Here is a 15,077-nt window from a genome sequence, read left to right on the forward strand (position 1 = left end):
CGGCGATCCGGATCCGGGATCCCGGGCCCACGGCGGAAGGCGTGGGATATAACACACGAAAATTTGAGACTCGCGCGGATTTCCAGTTTTATGGCTGCAAAATACTAAAAAACATAATTTGGTCATGGAGGAGTGGTGACTATGGTTCCTTAGGCCGTATTTGACATCCCGAAAAAATTTTAGGTGATTCGGGTCCGGGGTCCCGGGCCCACGGCGGAAGGCGTGGGCTATAGCACATGAAAATTTGGGACTCGCGCGGATTTGCAGTTTTATGGCCGTAAAATGCCAAAAAACATAATTTGGTCATGGAGGAGCAGTGAATATGGTTCCTTAGGCCATATTCGACGTCCCGGAAAAATTTTTGGCGATCCGGGTCCGCGGTCCCGGTCCCACGGCGGAAGGCGTCGGCTATAGCACACGAAAATTTGGGACTCGCGCAGAATTCCAATTTTATGGTCGTAATATGCCAAAAAACATAATTTGATCATGCAGGGGTGGTGAATATGGTTCCTTAGGCTGTATTCGACTTCCCGGAAAAATTTAGGCGATCCGTATCCGGGGTCCCGGGCCCACGGCGGAAGGCTTGGGATATATCACACGAAACTTTGGGACTCGCGCGGAATTCCAATTTTATGGCCGTAAAATGCCAAAAAACATAATTTGATCATGGCGGGGTGGTTAATATGTTTCCTTAGACCGTATTCGACGTCCCGAAAAAATTTTAGTCGATCCGGGTCCGGGGTACCGGTCCCACGGCCGAAGGCGTGGGCTATAGCACACGAAAATTTGGGACTCGCGCAGAATTCCAATTTTATGGTCGTAAAATGCCAAAAAACATAATTTGATCATGGAGGGGTGGTGAATATTGTTCCTTAGGCCGTATTCGACATCCCGGAAAAATTTTAGGCGATCCGGATCCGAGGTCCCGGGCCCACGGCGGAAGGCGTGGGATATAGCACACGAAACTTTGGGACTCGCGCGGAATTCCAATTTTATGGCCGTAAAATGCCAAAAAACATAATTTGATCATGTCGGGGTGGTTAATATGTTTCCTTAGACCGTATTCGACGTCCCGAAAAAATTTTAGGCGATCCGGGTCCGGGGTCCCGGTCCCACGGCCGAAGGCGTGGGCTATAGCACACGAAAATTTGGGACTCGCGCAGAATTCCAATTTTATGGCCGTAAAATGACAAAAAACATAATTTGATCATGGCGGGGTGGTGAATATTGTTCCTTAGGCCGTATTCGACATCCCAGAAAAATTTTAGGCGATCCGGATAAGAGGTCCCGGACCCACGGCGGAAGGCGTGGGCTATAGCACACGAAACTTTGGGACTAGCGCGGAATTTCAGTTTTATGGCCGTAAAATGCCAAAAAACATAATTTGATCTTGGCGGGGTGGTGAATATGTTTCCTTAGACCATATTCGACGTCTCGGAAAACTTTTAGGCAATTCGGGTCCGGGGTCCCGGGCCCACGGCGGAAGGCGTGGGCTATAGTACACGAAAATTTGGGACTCGCGCGAAATTCCAGTTTTATGGCCGTAAAATGCCAAAAAATATAATTTGGTCATGGCGGGGCGGTGAATATGGTTACTTAGGCCGTATTTGACATTTCGAAAATTTTTTAGGGGATCCGGGGTCCCGGGCCCACGGCGGAAGGCGTGGGCTATAGCACACGAAAATTTGGGACTCACGCGGAATTCCAATTTTATGGCCGTAAAATGCCAAAAAACATAATTTGATCATGTCGGGGCGGTGAATATGTTTCCTTAGACCGTATTCAACGTCCAGAAATTTTTTTAGCCAATCTAGGTCCGGGGTCCCGAGCCCACGGCGGAAGGCGTGGGCTATAGCACACAAAAATTTGGGACTCGCGTGGATTTCCATTTTTATGGCCGTAAAATGCCAAAAAATGTAATTTGGTCATGTCGGGGCGGTGAATATGGTTCCTTAGGCTGTATTTGACATCCCGGAAATTTTTTAGGCGATCCGGATTCGGGGTCCCGGGCCCACGACGGAAGGCATGGGCTATAGCACACGAAAATTAGGGACTCGCGCGGAATTCCAATTTTATGGCCGTAAAAAGCCAAAAAACATAATTTGATCATGTCGGGGCAGTTAATATGTTTCCTTAGACCGTATTCGAAGTCCGGGAAAAATTTTAGGCAATCCGGGTCCGGGGTCCCAGGCCCACGGCGGAAGGCGTGGGATATAGCACACGAAACTTTGGGACTCGCGCGGAATTCCAATTTTATGGCCGTAAAATGCCAAAAAACATAAGTTGATCATGGCGGGGAAGTTAATATGTTTCCTTAGACCGTATTCGACGTCCCGGAAAAATTTTAGGCATTTCAGGTCCGGGGTCCCGGGCCCACGGCGGAAGGCGTGGGCTATAGCACACAAAAATTTGGGACTCGCGCGGATTTCCAGTTTTATAGCCGTAAAATGCCTAAAAATGTAATTTGGTCATGGCGGGGCGGTGAATATGTTTCCTTAGACCGTATTCAACGTCCAGAAATTTTTTAGCCAATCTGGGTCCGGGGTCCCGAGCCCACGGTGGAAGGCGTGGGCTATAGCACACAAAAATTTGGGACTCGCGCGGAATTCCAATTTTATGGCCGTAAAATGCCAAAAAACATAATTTGATCATGGCGGGGCGGTTAATATGTTTCCTTAGACCGTATTCGACGTCTCGGAAAAATTTTAGGCAATTCGGGTCCGGGGTCCCGGGCCCACGGCGGAAGGCGTGGGCTATAGCACACAAAAATTTGGGACTCGCGTGGATTTCCAGTTTTATGGCCGTAAAATGCCAAAAAATGTAATTTGGTCATGTCGGGGCGGTGAATATGGTTCCTTAGGCTGTATTTGACATCCCGGAAATTTTTTAGGCGATCCGGATTCGGGGTCCCGGGCCCACGACGGAAGGCATGGGCTATAGCACACGAAAATTAGGGACTCGCGCGGAATTCCAATTTTATGGCCGTAAAAAGCCAAAAAACATAATTTGATCATGTCGGGGCAGTTAATATGTTTCCTTAGACCGTATTCGAAGTCCGGGAAAAATTTTAGGCAATCCGGGTCCGGGGTCCCGGGCCCACGACGGAAGGCGTGGGATATAGCACACGAAACTTTGGGACTCGCGCGAAATTCCAATTTTATGGCCGTAAAATGCCAAAAAACATAAGTTGATCATGGCGGGGAAGTTAATATGTTTCCTTAGACCGTATTCGACGTCCCGGAAAAATTTTAGGCATTTCGGGTCCGGGGTCCCGGGCCCACGGCGGAAGGCGTGGGCTATAGCACACAAAAATTTGGGACTCGCGCGGATTTCCAGTTTTATGGCCGTAAAATGCCTAAAAATGTAATTTGGTCATGGCGGGGCGGTGAATATGATTCCTTAGGCTGTATTTGACATCCCGGAAAAATTTTAGGCGATCCGGATCCGGGGTCCCGGGCCCACGGCGGAAGGCGTGGGATATAACACAAGAAAATTTGAGACTCGCGCGGATTTCCAGTTTTATGGCTGCAAAATACTAAAAAACATAATTTGGTCTTGTTGGAGTGGTGACTATGGTTCCTTAGGCCGTATTTGACATCCCGGAAAAATTTTAGTCGATCCGGGTCCGGGGTCCCGGGCCCACGGCGGAAGGCGTGGGCTATAGCACATGAAACGGTTGGACTCGCGCAGAATTCCAGTTTTATGGCCGTAAAATGCCAAAAAACATAATTTGATCATGGCGAGGCGGTGAATATGGTTCCTTAGGCCGTTTTTGACATAACGGAAAAATTTTTGGCGATCTGGGTCCGCGGTCCCGGTCCCACGGCGGAAGGCGTGGGCTATAGCACACGAAAATTTGGGACTCGCGCAGAATTCCAATTTTATGGTCGTAATATGCCAAAAAACATAATTTGAACATGCAGGGGTGGTGAATATGGTTCCTTAGGCTGTATTCGACATCCCGGAAAATTTTAGGCGATCCGTATCCGGGGTCCCGGGCCCACGGCGAAAGGCGTGGGTTATATCACACGAAACTTTGGGACTCGCGCGGAATTCCAATTTGATGGCCGTAAAATTCCAAAAAACATAATTTGATCATGGCGGGGTGGTTAATATGTTTCCTTAGACCGTATTCGACGTCCCGAAAAAATTTTAGTCGATCCGGGTCCGGGGTCCCGGTCCCACGGCCGAAGGCGTGGGCTATAGCACACGAAAATTTGGGACTCGCGCAGAATTCCAATTTTATGGTCGTAAAATGCCAAAAAACATAATTTGATCATGGAGGGGTGGTGAATATTGTTCCTTAGGCCGTATTCGACATCCCGGAAAAATTTTAGGCGATCCGGATCCGAGGTCCCGGGCCCACGGCGGAAGGCGTGGGATATAGCACACGAAACTTTGGGACTCGCGCGAAATTCCAATTTTATGGCCATAAAATGACAAAAAACATAATTTGATCATGTCGGGGTGGTTAATATGTTTCCTTAAACCGTATTCGACGTCCCGAAAAAATTTTAGGCGATCCGGGTCCGGGGTCCCGGTCCCACGGCCGAAGGCGTGGGCTATAGCACACGAAAATTTGGGACTCGCGCAGAATTCCAATTTTATGGTCGTAAAATGCCAAAAAACATAATTTGATCATGGCGGGGTGGTGAATATTGTTCCTTAGGCCGTATTCGACATCCCGGAAAAATTTTAGGCGATCCGGATACGAGGTCCCGGGCCCACGGCGGAAGGCATGGGATATAACACACGAAACTTTGGGACTCGCGCGGAATTCCAATTTTATGGCCGTAAAATACCAAAAAACATAATTTGATCATGGAAGGGCGGTTAATATGTTTCCTTAGACCCTATTCGACGTCCCGGAAAAATTTTAGGCAATTCGGGTCCGGGGTCCCGGGCCCACGGCGGAAGGCGTGGGCTATAGCACACAAAAATTTGGGACTCGCGCGGATTTCCAGTTATATGGCCGTAAAATTCCAAAAAATGTAATTCGGTCATGGCGGGGCGGTGAATATGGTTCCTTAGGCCGTATTTGACATCCCGGAAAAATTTTAGGCGATCCGGATCCGGGGTCCCGGTCCCACGGCGGAAGACGTGGGCTATAGCACACGAAAATTTGGGACTCGCGCGGAATTCCAATTTTATGGCCGTAAAATGCCAAAAAACATAATTTGATCATGGCAGGACGGTTAATTTGTTTCCTTAGACCGTATTCGACGTCCCGGAAATATTTTAGGCAATTCGGGTCCGGGGTCCCGGGGCCACGGCGGAAGGCGTGTGCTATAGCACACGAAAATTTGGGACTCGCGCAGAATTCCAATTTTATGGTCGTAAAATGCCAAAAAACATAATTTGATCATGGAAGGGCGGTTAATATGTTTCCTTAGACCCTATTCGATGTCCCGGAAAAATTTTAGGCAATTCGGGTCCGGGGTCCCGGGCCCACGGCGGAAGGCGTGGGATATAGCACACGAAACTTTGGGACTCGCGCGAATTTCCAGTTATATGGCCGTAAAATTCCAAAAAATGTAATTCGGTCATGGCGGGGCGGTGAATATGGTTCCTTAGGCCGTATTTGACATCCCGGAAAAATTTTAGGCGATCCGGGTCCGGGGTCCCGGTCCCACGGCCGAAGGCGTGGGCTATAGCACACGAAATTTTGGGACTCGCGCAGAATTCCAAATTTATGGCCGTAAAATGCCAAAAAACATAATTTGATCATGGCGGGGGTGGTGAATATTGTTCCTTAGGCCGTATTCGACATCCTAGAAAAATTTTAGGCGATCCGGATATGAGGTCCCGGACCCACGGCGGAAGGCGTGGGCTATAGCACACAAAACTTTGGGACTAGCGCGGAATTTCAGTTTTATGGCCGTAAAATGCCAAAAAACATAATTTGATCTTGGCGGGGTGGTGAATATGTTTCCTTAGACCGTATTCGACGTCTCGGAAAACTTTTAAGCAATTCGGGTTCGGGGTCCCGGGCCCACGGCGGAAGGCGTGGGCTATAGTACACGAAAATTTGGGACTCGCGCGAAATTCCAGTTTTATGGCCGTAAAATGCCAAAAAATATAATTTGGTCATGGCAGGGCGGTGAATATGGTTACTTAGGCCGTATTTGACATCCCGAAAAATTTTAGGGGATCCGGATCCGGGGTCCCGGGCCCACGGTGGAAGGCGTGGGCTATAGCACACAAAAATTTGGGACTCGCGCGGAATTCCAATTTTATGGCCGTAAAATGCCAAAAAATGTCATTTGGTCATGTCGGGGCGGTGAATATGGTTCCTTAGGCTGTATTTGACATCCCGGAAATTTTTTAGGCGATCCGGATTCGGGGTCCCGGGCCCACGACGGAAGGCATGGGCTATAGCACACGAAAATTAGGGACTCGCGCGGAATTCCAATTTTATGGCCGTAAAAAGCCAAAAAACATAATTTGATCATGTCGGGGCAGTTAATATGTTTCCTTAGACCGTATTCGAAGTCCAGGAAAAATTTTAGGCAATCCGGGTCCGGGGTCCCAGGCCCACGGCGGAAGGCGTGGGATATAGCACACGAAACTTTGGGACTCGCGCGGAATTCCAATTTTATGGCCGTAAAATGCCAAAAAACATAATTTGATCATGGCGGGGCGGTTAATATGTTTCCTTAGACCGTATTCGACGTCCCGGAAAAATTTTAGGCAATTCGGGTCCGGGGTCCCGGGCCCACGGCGGAAGGCGTGGGCTATAGCACACAAAAATTTGGGACTCGCGTGGATTTCCAGTTTTATGGCCGTAAAATGCCAAAAAATGTCATTTGGTCATGTCGGGGCGGTGAATATGGTTCCTTAGGCTGTATTTGACATCCCGGAAATTTTTTAGGCGATCCGGATTCGGGGTCCCGGGCCCACGACGGAAGGCATGGGCTATAGCACACGAAAATTAGGGACTCGCGCGGAATTCCAATTTTATGGCCGTAAAAAGCCAAAAAACATAATTTGATCATGTCGGGGCAGTTAATATGTTTCCTTAGACCGTATTCGAAGTCCAGGAAAAATTTTAGGCAATCCGGGTCCGGGGTCCCAGGCCCACGGCGGAAGGCGTGGGATATAGCACACGAAACTTTGGGACTCGCGCGGAATTCCAATTTTATGGCCGTAAAATGCCAAAAAACATAAGTTGATCATGGCGGGGAAGTTAATATGTTTCCTTAGACCGTATTCGACGTCCCGGAAAAATTTTAGCCATTTCGGGTCCGGGGTCCCGGGCCCACGGCGGAAGGCGTGGGCTATAGCACACAAAAATTTGGGACTCGCGCGGATTTCCAGTTTTATGGTCGTAAAATGCCTAAAAATGTAATTTGGTCATGGCGGGGCGGTGAATATGATTCCTTAGGCTGTATTTGACATCCCGGAAAAATTTTAGGCGATCCGGATCCGGGGTCCCGGGCCCACGGCGGAAGGCGTGGGATATAACACACGAAAATTTGGGACTCGCGCAGAATTCCAATTTTATGGCCGTAAAATGCTAAAAAACATAATTTGGTCATGTTGGAGTGGTGACTATGGTTCCTTAGGCCGTATTTGACATCCCGGAAAAATTTTAGTCGATCCGGGTCCGGGGTCCCGGGCCCACGGCGGAAGGCGTGGGCTATAGCACATGAAACGTTGGGACTCGCGCAGAATTCCAGTTTTATGGCCGTAAAATGCCAAAAAACATAATTTGATCATGGCGAGGCGGTGAATATGGTTCCTTAGGCCGTTTTTGACATAACGGAAAAATTTTTGGCGATCTGGGTCCGCGGTCCCGGTCCCACGGCGGAAGGCGTGGGCTATAGCACACGAAAATTTGGGACTCGCGCAGAATTCCAATTTTATGGTCGTAATATGCCAAAAAACATAATTTGAACATGCAGGGGTGGTGAATATGGTTCCTTAGGCTGTATTCGACATCCCGGAAAATTTTAGGCGATCCGTATCCGGGGTCCCGGGCCCACGGCGAAAGGCGTGGGTTATATCACACGAAACTTTGGGACTCGCGCGGAATTCCAATTTGATGGCCGTAAAATTCCAAAAAACATAATTTGATCATGGCGGGGTGGTTAATATGTTTCCTTAGACCGTATTCGACGTCCCGAAAAAATTTTAGTCGATCCGGGTCCGGGGTCCCGGTCCCACGGCCGAAGGCGTGGGCTATAGCACACGAAAATTTGGGACTCGCGCAGAATTCCAATTTTATGGTCGTAAAATGCCAAAAAACATAATTTGATCATGGAGGGGTGGTGAATATTGTTCCTTAGGCCGTATTCGACATCCCGGAAAAATTTTAGGCGATCCGGATCCGAGGTCCCGGGCCCACGGCGGAAGGCGTGGGATATAGCACACGAAACTTTGGGACTCGCGCGAAATTCCAATTTTATGGCCATAAAATGACAAAAAACATAATTTGATCATGTCGGGGTGGTTAATATGTTTCCTTCAACTGTATTCGACGTCCCGAAAAAATTTTAGGCGATCCGGGTCCGGGGTCCCGGTCCCACGGCCGAAGGCGTGGGCTATAGCACACGAAAATTTGGGACTCGCGCAGAATTCCAATTTTATGGTCGTAAAATGCCAAAAAACATAATTTGATCATGGCGGGGTGGTGAATATTGTTCCTTAGGCCGTATTCGACATCCCGGAAAAATTTTAGGCGATCCGGATACGAGGTCCCGGGCCCACGGCGGAAGGCATGGGATATAACACACGAAACTTTGGGACTCGCGCGAAATTCCAATTTTATGGCCGTAAAATGCCAAAAAACATAATTTGATCATGGAAGGGCGGTTAATATGTTTCCTTAGACCCTATTCGATGTCCCGGAAAAATTTTAGGCAATTCGGGTCCGGGGTCCCGGGCCCACGGCGGAAGGCGTGGGCTATAGCACACAAAAATTTGGGACTCGCGCGAATTTCCAGTTATATGGCCGTAAAATTCCAAAAAATGTAATTCGGTCATGGCGGGGCGGTGAATATGGTTCCTTAGGCCGTATTTGACATCCCGGAAAAATTTTAGGCGATCCGGATCCGGGGTCCCGGGCCCACGGCGGAAGGCGTGGGCTATAGCACACGAAAATTTGGGACTCGCGCGGATTTCCAAATTTATGGCTGTAAAATGCCAAAAAACATAATTTAGTCATGGAGGAGCGGTGACTATGGTTCCTTAGTCCGTATTCGACGTCCCGGAAAAATTTTAGGCAATTCGGGTCCAGGGTCCCGGGCCCACGGCGGAAGGCGTGGGCTATAGCACACGAAAATTTGGGACTCGCGCGAAATTCCAGTTTTATGGCCGTAAAATGCCAAAAAATATAATTTGGTCATGGCGGGGCGGTGAATATGGTTACTTAGGCCGTATTTGACATCCCGAAAAATTTTTAGGGGATCCGGATCCGGGGTCCCGAGCCCACGGCGGAAGGCGTGGGCTATAGCACACAAAAATTTGGGACTCGCGCGGATTTCCAGTTTTATGGCCGTAAAATTCCAAAAAATGTAATTCGGTCATGGCGGGGCGGTGAATATGGTTCCTTAGGCCGTATTTGACATCCCGAAAAAATTTTAGGCGATCCGGATCCGGGGTCCCGGTCCCACGGCGGAAGACGTGGGCTATAGCACACGAAAATTTGGGACTCGCCCGGAATTCCAATTTAATGGCCGTAAAATGCCAAAAAACATAATTTGATCATGGCAGGGCGGTTAATATGTTTCCTTAGACCCTATCCGACGTCCCGGAAAAATTTTAGGCAATTCGGGTCCGGGGTCCCGGGCCCACGGCGGAAGGCGTGGGCTATAGCACACAAAAATTTGGGACTCGCGCGGATTTCCAGTTATATGGCCGTAAAATTCCAAAAAATGTAATTCGGTCATGGCAGGGCGGTGAATATGGTTCCTTAGGCCATATTTGACATCCCGGAAAAGTTTTAGGCGATCCGGATCCGGGGTCCCGGGCCCACGGCGGAAGGCGTGGGATATAACACACGAAAAGTTTTGGGACTCGCGCGGATTTCCAGTTTTATGGCCGTAAAATGCCAAAAAACATATCATGGCGGAGCGGTGACTATGGTTCCTTAGGCCGTATTCGACGTCCCAGAAAAATTTTAGGCGATCCGGGTCCGGGGTCCCGGGCCCACGGCAGAAGGCGTGGGCTATAGCACACGAAATTTTGGGACTCGCGCGGATTTCCAAATTTATAGCTGTAAAATGCCAAAAAACATAATTTAGTCATGAAGGAGCGGTGACTATGGTTCCTTAGTCCGTATTCGACGTCCCGGAAAAATTTTAGGCAATTCGGGTCCAGGGTCCCGGGCCCACGGCGGAAGGCGTGGGCTATAGCACACGAAATTTTGGGACTCGCGCGGATTTCCAAATTTATGGCTGTAAAATGCCAAAAAACATAATTTAGTCATGGAGGAGCGGTGACTATGGTTCCTTAGTCCGTATTCGACGTCCCGGAAAAATTTTAGGCAATTCGGGTCCAGGGTCCCGGGCCCACGGCGGAAGGCGTGGGCTAAAGCACACGAAAATTTGGGACTCGCGCGAAATTCCAGTTTTATGGCCGTAAAATGCCAAAAAATATAATTTGGTCATGGCGGGGCGGTGAATATGGTTACTTAGGCCGTATTTGACATCCCGAAAAATTTTTAGGGGATCCGGATCCGGGGTCCCGGGCCCACGGCGGAAGGCGTGGGCTATAGCACACAAAAATTTGGGACTCGCGCGGATTTCCAGTTTTATGGCCGTAAAATTCCAAAAAATGTAATTTGGTCATGGAGGGGCGGTGAATATGGTTCCTTAGGCCGTATTTGACATCCCGAAAAAATTTTAGGCGATCCGGATCCGGGGTCCCGGTCCCACGGCGGAAGACGTGGGCTATAGCACACGAAAATTTGGGACTCGCCCGGAATTCCAATTTTATGGCCGTAAAATGCCAAAAAACATAATTTGATCATGGCAGGGCGGTTAATATGTTTCCTTAGACCCTATTAGACGTCCCGGAAAATTTTTAGGCAATTCGGGTCCGGGGTCCCGGGCCCACGGCGGAAGGCGTGGGCTATAGCACACAAAATTTGGGACTCGTGCGGATTTCCAGTTTTATGGCCGTAAAATGCCAAAATATGTAATTTGGTCATGGCGGGGCGGTGAATATGATTCCTTAGGCCGTATTTGACATCCCGGAAAAATTTTAGGCGATCCGGATCGGGGGTCCCGGGCCCACGGCGGAAGGCGTGGGCTATAGCACACGAAAATTTGGGACTCGCGCGGAATTCAAATTTTATGGCCGTAAAAAGCCAAAAAACATAATTTGATCATGTCGGGGCAGTTAATATGTTTCCTTAGACCGTATTCGAAGTCCGGGAAAATTATTAGGCAATCCAGGTCCGGGGTCCCGGGCCCACGACGGAAGGCGTGGGATATAGCACACGAAACTTTGGGACTCACGCGGAATTCCAATTTTATGGCCGTAAAATGCCAAAAAACATAATTTGATCATAGCGGGGAAGTTAATATGTTTCCTTAGACCGTATTCGACGTCCCGGAAAAATTTTAGGCAATTCGGGTCCGGGGTCCCGGGCCCACGGCGGAAGGCGTGGGCTATAGCACACAAAAATTTGGGGCTCGCGCGGATTTCCAGTTTTATGGCCGTAAAATGCCAAAAATGTAATTTGGTCATGGCGGGGCGGTGAATATGATTCCTTAGGCCGTATTTGACATCCCGGAAAAATTTTAGGCGATCCGGATCCGGGGTCCCGGGCCCACGGCGGAAGGCATGGGATATAACACATTAAAATTTGAGACTCGCGCGGATTTGTAGTTTTATGGCTGCAAAATACTAAAAAACATAATTTGGTCATGGAGGAGTGGTGAATATGGTTCCTTAGGCCGTATTTGACATCCCGGAAAAATTTTAGGCGATCCGGGTCCGGGGTCCCGGGCCCACGGCGGAAGGCGTGGGCTATAGCACACGAAAATTTGGGACTCGCGCGGAATTCCAATTTTATGGCCGTAAAATGCCAAAAAACATAATTTGATCATGTCGGGGCGGTTAATATGTTTCCTTAGACCGTATTCGACGTCCCGGAAAAATTTTAGGCAATTCGGGTCCGGGGTCCCGGGCCCACGGCGGAAGGCGTGTGCTATAGCACACAAAAATTTGGGACTCGCGCGGAATTCCAATTTTATGGCCGTAAAATGCCAAAAAACATAATTTGATCATGGCGGGGCGGTTAATATGTTTCCTTAGACCGTATTCGACGTCCCGGAAAATTTTTAGGCGATTCGCGTCCGGGGTCCCGGGCCCACGGCGGAAGACGTGGGCTATAGCACACGAAAATTTGGGACTCGCGCGGATTTCCAAATTTATGGCCGTAAAATGCCAAAAAACATAATTTAGTCATGGAGGAGCGGTGACTATGGTTCCTTAGGCCGTATTCGACGTCCCGGAAAAATTTTAGGCAATTCGGGTCCAGGGTCCCGGGCCCACGGCGGAAGGCGTGGGCTATAGCACACGAAAATTTGGGACTCGCGCGAAATTCCTGTTTTATGGCCGTAAAATGCCAAAAAATATAATTTGGTCATGGCGGGGCGGTGAATATGGTTACTTAGGCCGTATTCGATGTCCCGGAAAAATTTTAGGCAATTCGGGTCCGGGGTCCCGGGCCCACGGCGGAAGGCGTGGGCTATAGCACACGAAAATTTGGGACTCGCGTGGATTTCCAGTTTTATGGCCGTAAAATTCCAAAAAATGTAATTTGGTCATGTCGGGGCGGTGAATATGGTTCCTTAGGCCGTATTTGACATCCCGGAAAATTTTTAGGCGATCCGGATTCGGGGTCCCGGGCCCACGACAGAAGGCATGGGCTATAGCACACGAAAATTAGGGACTCGCGCGGAATTCCAGTTTTATGGCCGTAAAAAGCCAAAAAACATAATTTGATCATGTCGGGGCAGTTAATATGTTTCCTTAGACCGTATTCGAAGTCCAGGAAAAATTTTAGGCAATCCGGGTCCGGGGTCCCGGGCCCACGGCGGAAGGCGTGGGATATAGCACACGAAACTTTGGGACTCGCGCGAAATTCCAATTTTATGACCGTAAAATGCCAAAAAACATAATTTGATCATGGCGGGGAAGTTAATATGTTTCCTTAGACCGTATTCGACGTCCCGGAAATATTTTAGGCAATTCGGGTCCGGGGTCCCGGGCCCACGGCGGAAGGCGTGGGCTATAGCACACAAAAATTTGGGACTCGCGCGGATTTCCAGTTTTATGGCCGTAAAATGCCAAAAAATGTAATTTGGTCATGGCGGGGCGGTGAATATGATTCCTTAGGCCGTATTTGACATCCCGGAAAAATTTTAGGCGATCTGGATCCGGGGTCCCGGGCCCACGGCGGAAGGCGTGGGATATAACACACGAAAATTTGGGACTCGCGCAGAATTCCAGTTTATTGATGCAAAATACTGAAAAACATAATTTGGTCATGTTGGAGTGGTGACTATGGTTCTTTAGGCCGTATTTGACATCCCGGAAAAATTTTAGGCGATCCGAGTCCGGGGTCCCGGGCCCACGGCGGAAGGCGTGGGCTATAGCACATGAAACGTTGGGACTCGCGCAGAATTCCAGTTTTATGGCCGTAAAATACCAAAAAACATAATTTGATCATGGCGAGGCGGTGAATATGGTTCCTTAGGCCGTTTTTGACATCCCGGAAAAATTTTAGGCGATCCGGTTCCGTGGTCCCGAGCCCACGGCGGAAGGCGTGGGCTATAGCATACGAAAATTTGGGACTCGCGCGGATTTCCAAATTTATGGCCGTAAAATGCCAAAAAACATAATTTAGTCATGGTGGAGCGGTGACTATGGTTCCTTAGGCCATATTCGACGTCCCGGAAAAATTTTAGGCAATTCGGGTCCAGGGTCCCGGGCCCACGGCGGAAGGCGTGGGCTATAGCACACGAAAATTTGGGACTCGCGTGGATTTCCAGTTTTATGGCCGTAAAATTCCAAAAAATGTAATTTGGTCATGTCGGGGCGGTGAATATGGTTCCTTAGGCCGTATTTGACATCCCGGAAAATTTTTAGGCGATCCGGATTCGGGGTCCCGGGCCCACGACAGAAGGCATGGGCTATAGCACACGAAAATTAGGGACTCGCACGGAATTCCAGTTTTATGGCCGTAAAAAGCCAAAAAACATAATTTGATCATGTCGGGGCAGTTAATATGTTTCCTTAGACCGTATTCGAAGTCCAGGAAAAATTTTAGGCAATCCGGGTCCGGGGTCCCGGGCCCACGGCGGAAGGCGTGGGATATAGCACACGAAACTTTGGGACTCGCGCGAAATTCCAATTTTATGACCGTAAAATGCCAAAAAACATAATTTGATCATGGCGGGGAAGTTAATATGTTTCCTTAGACCGTATTCGACGTCCCGGAAATATTTTAGGCAATTCGGGTCCGGGGTCCCGGGCCCACGGCGGAAGGCGTGGGCTATAGCACACAAAAATTTGGGACTCGCGCGGATTTCCAGTTTTATGGCCGTAAAATGCCAAAAAATGTAATTTGGTCATGGCGGGGCGGTGAATATGATTTCTTAGGCCGTATTTGACATCCCGGAAAAATTTTAGGCGATCTGGATCCGGGGTCCCGGGCCCACGGCGGAAGGCGTGGGATATAACACACGAAAATTTGAGACTCGCGCGGATTTCCAGTTTATTGATGCAAAATACTGAAAAACATAATTTGGTCATGTTGGAGTGGTGACTATGGTTCTTTAGGCCGTATTTGACATCCCGGAAAAATTTTAGGCGATCCGAGTCCGGGGTCCCGGGCCCACGGCGGAAGGCGTGGGCTATAGCACATGAAACGTTGGGACTCGCGCAGAATTCCAGTTTTATGGCCGTAAAATACCAAAAAACATAATTTGATCATGGCGAGGCGGTGAATATGGTTCCTTAGGCCGTTTTTGACATCCCGGAAAAATTTTAGGCGATCCGGTTCCGTCGTCCCGAGCCCACGGCGGAAGGCGTGGGCTATAGCACACGAAAATTTGGGACTC

Source organism: Nicotiana tabacum, chromosome 22 (genome assembly GCF_000715075.1).
Source record: "Nicotiana tabacum cultivar K326 chromosome 22, ASM71507v2, whole genome shotgun sequence".
Taxonomy (NCBI): domain Eukaryota; kingdom Viridiplantae; phylum Streptophyta; class Magnoliopsida; order Solanales; family Solanaceae; genus Nicotiana; species Nicotiana tabacum.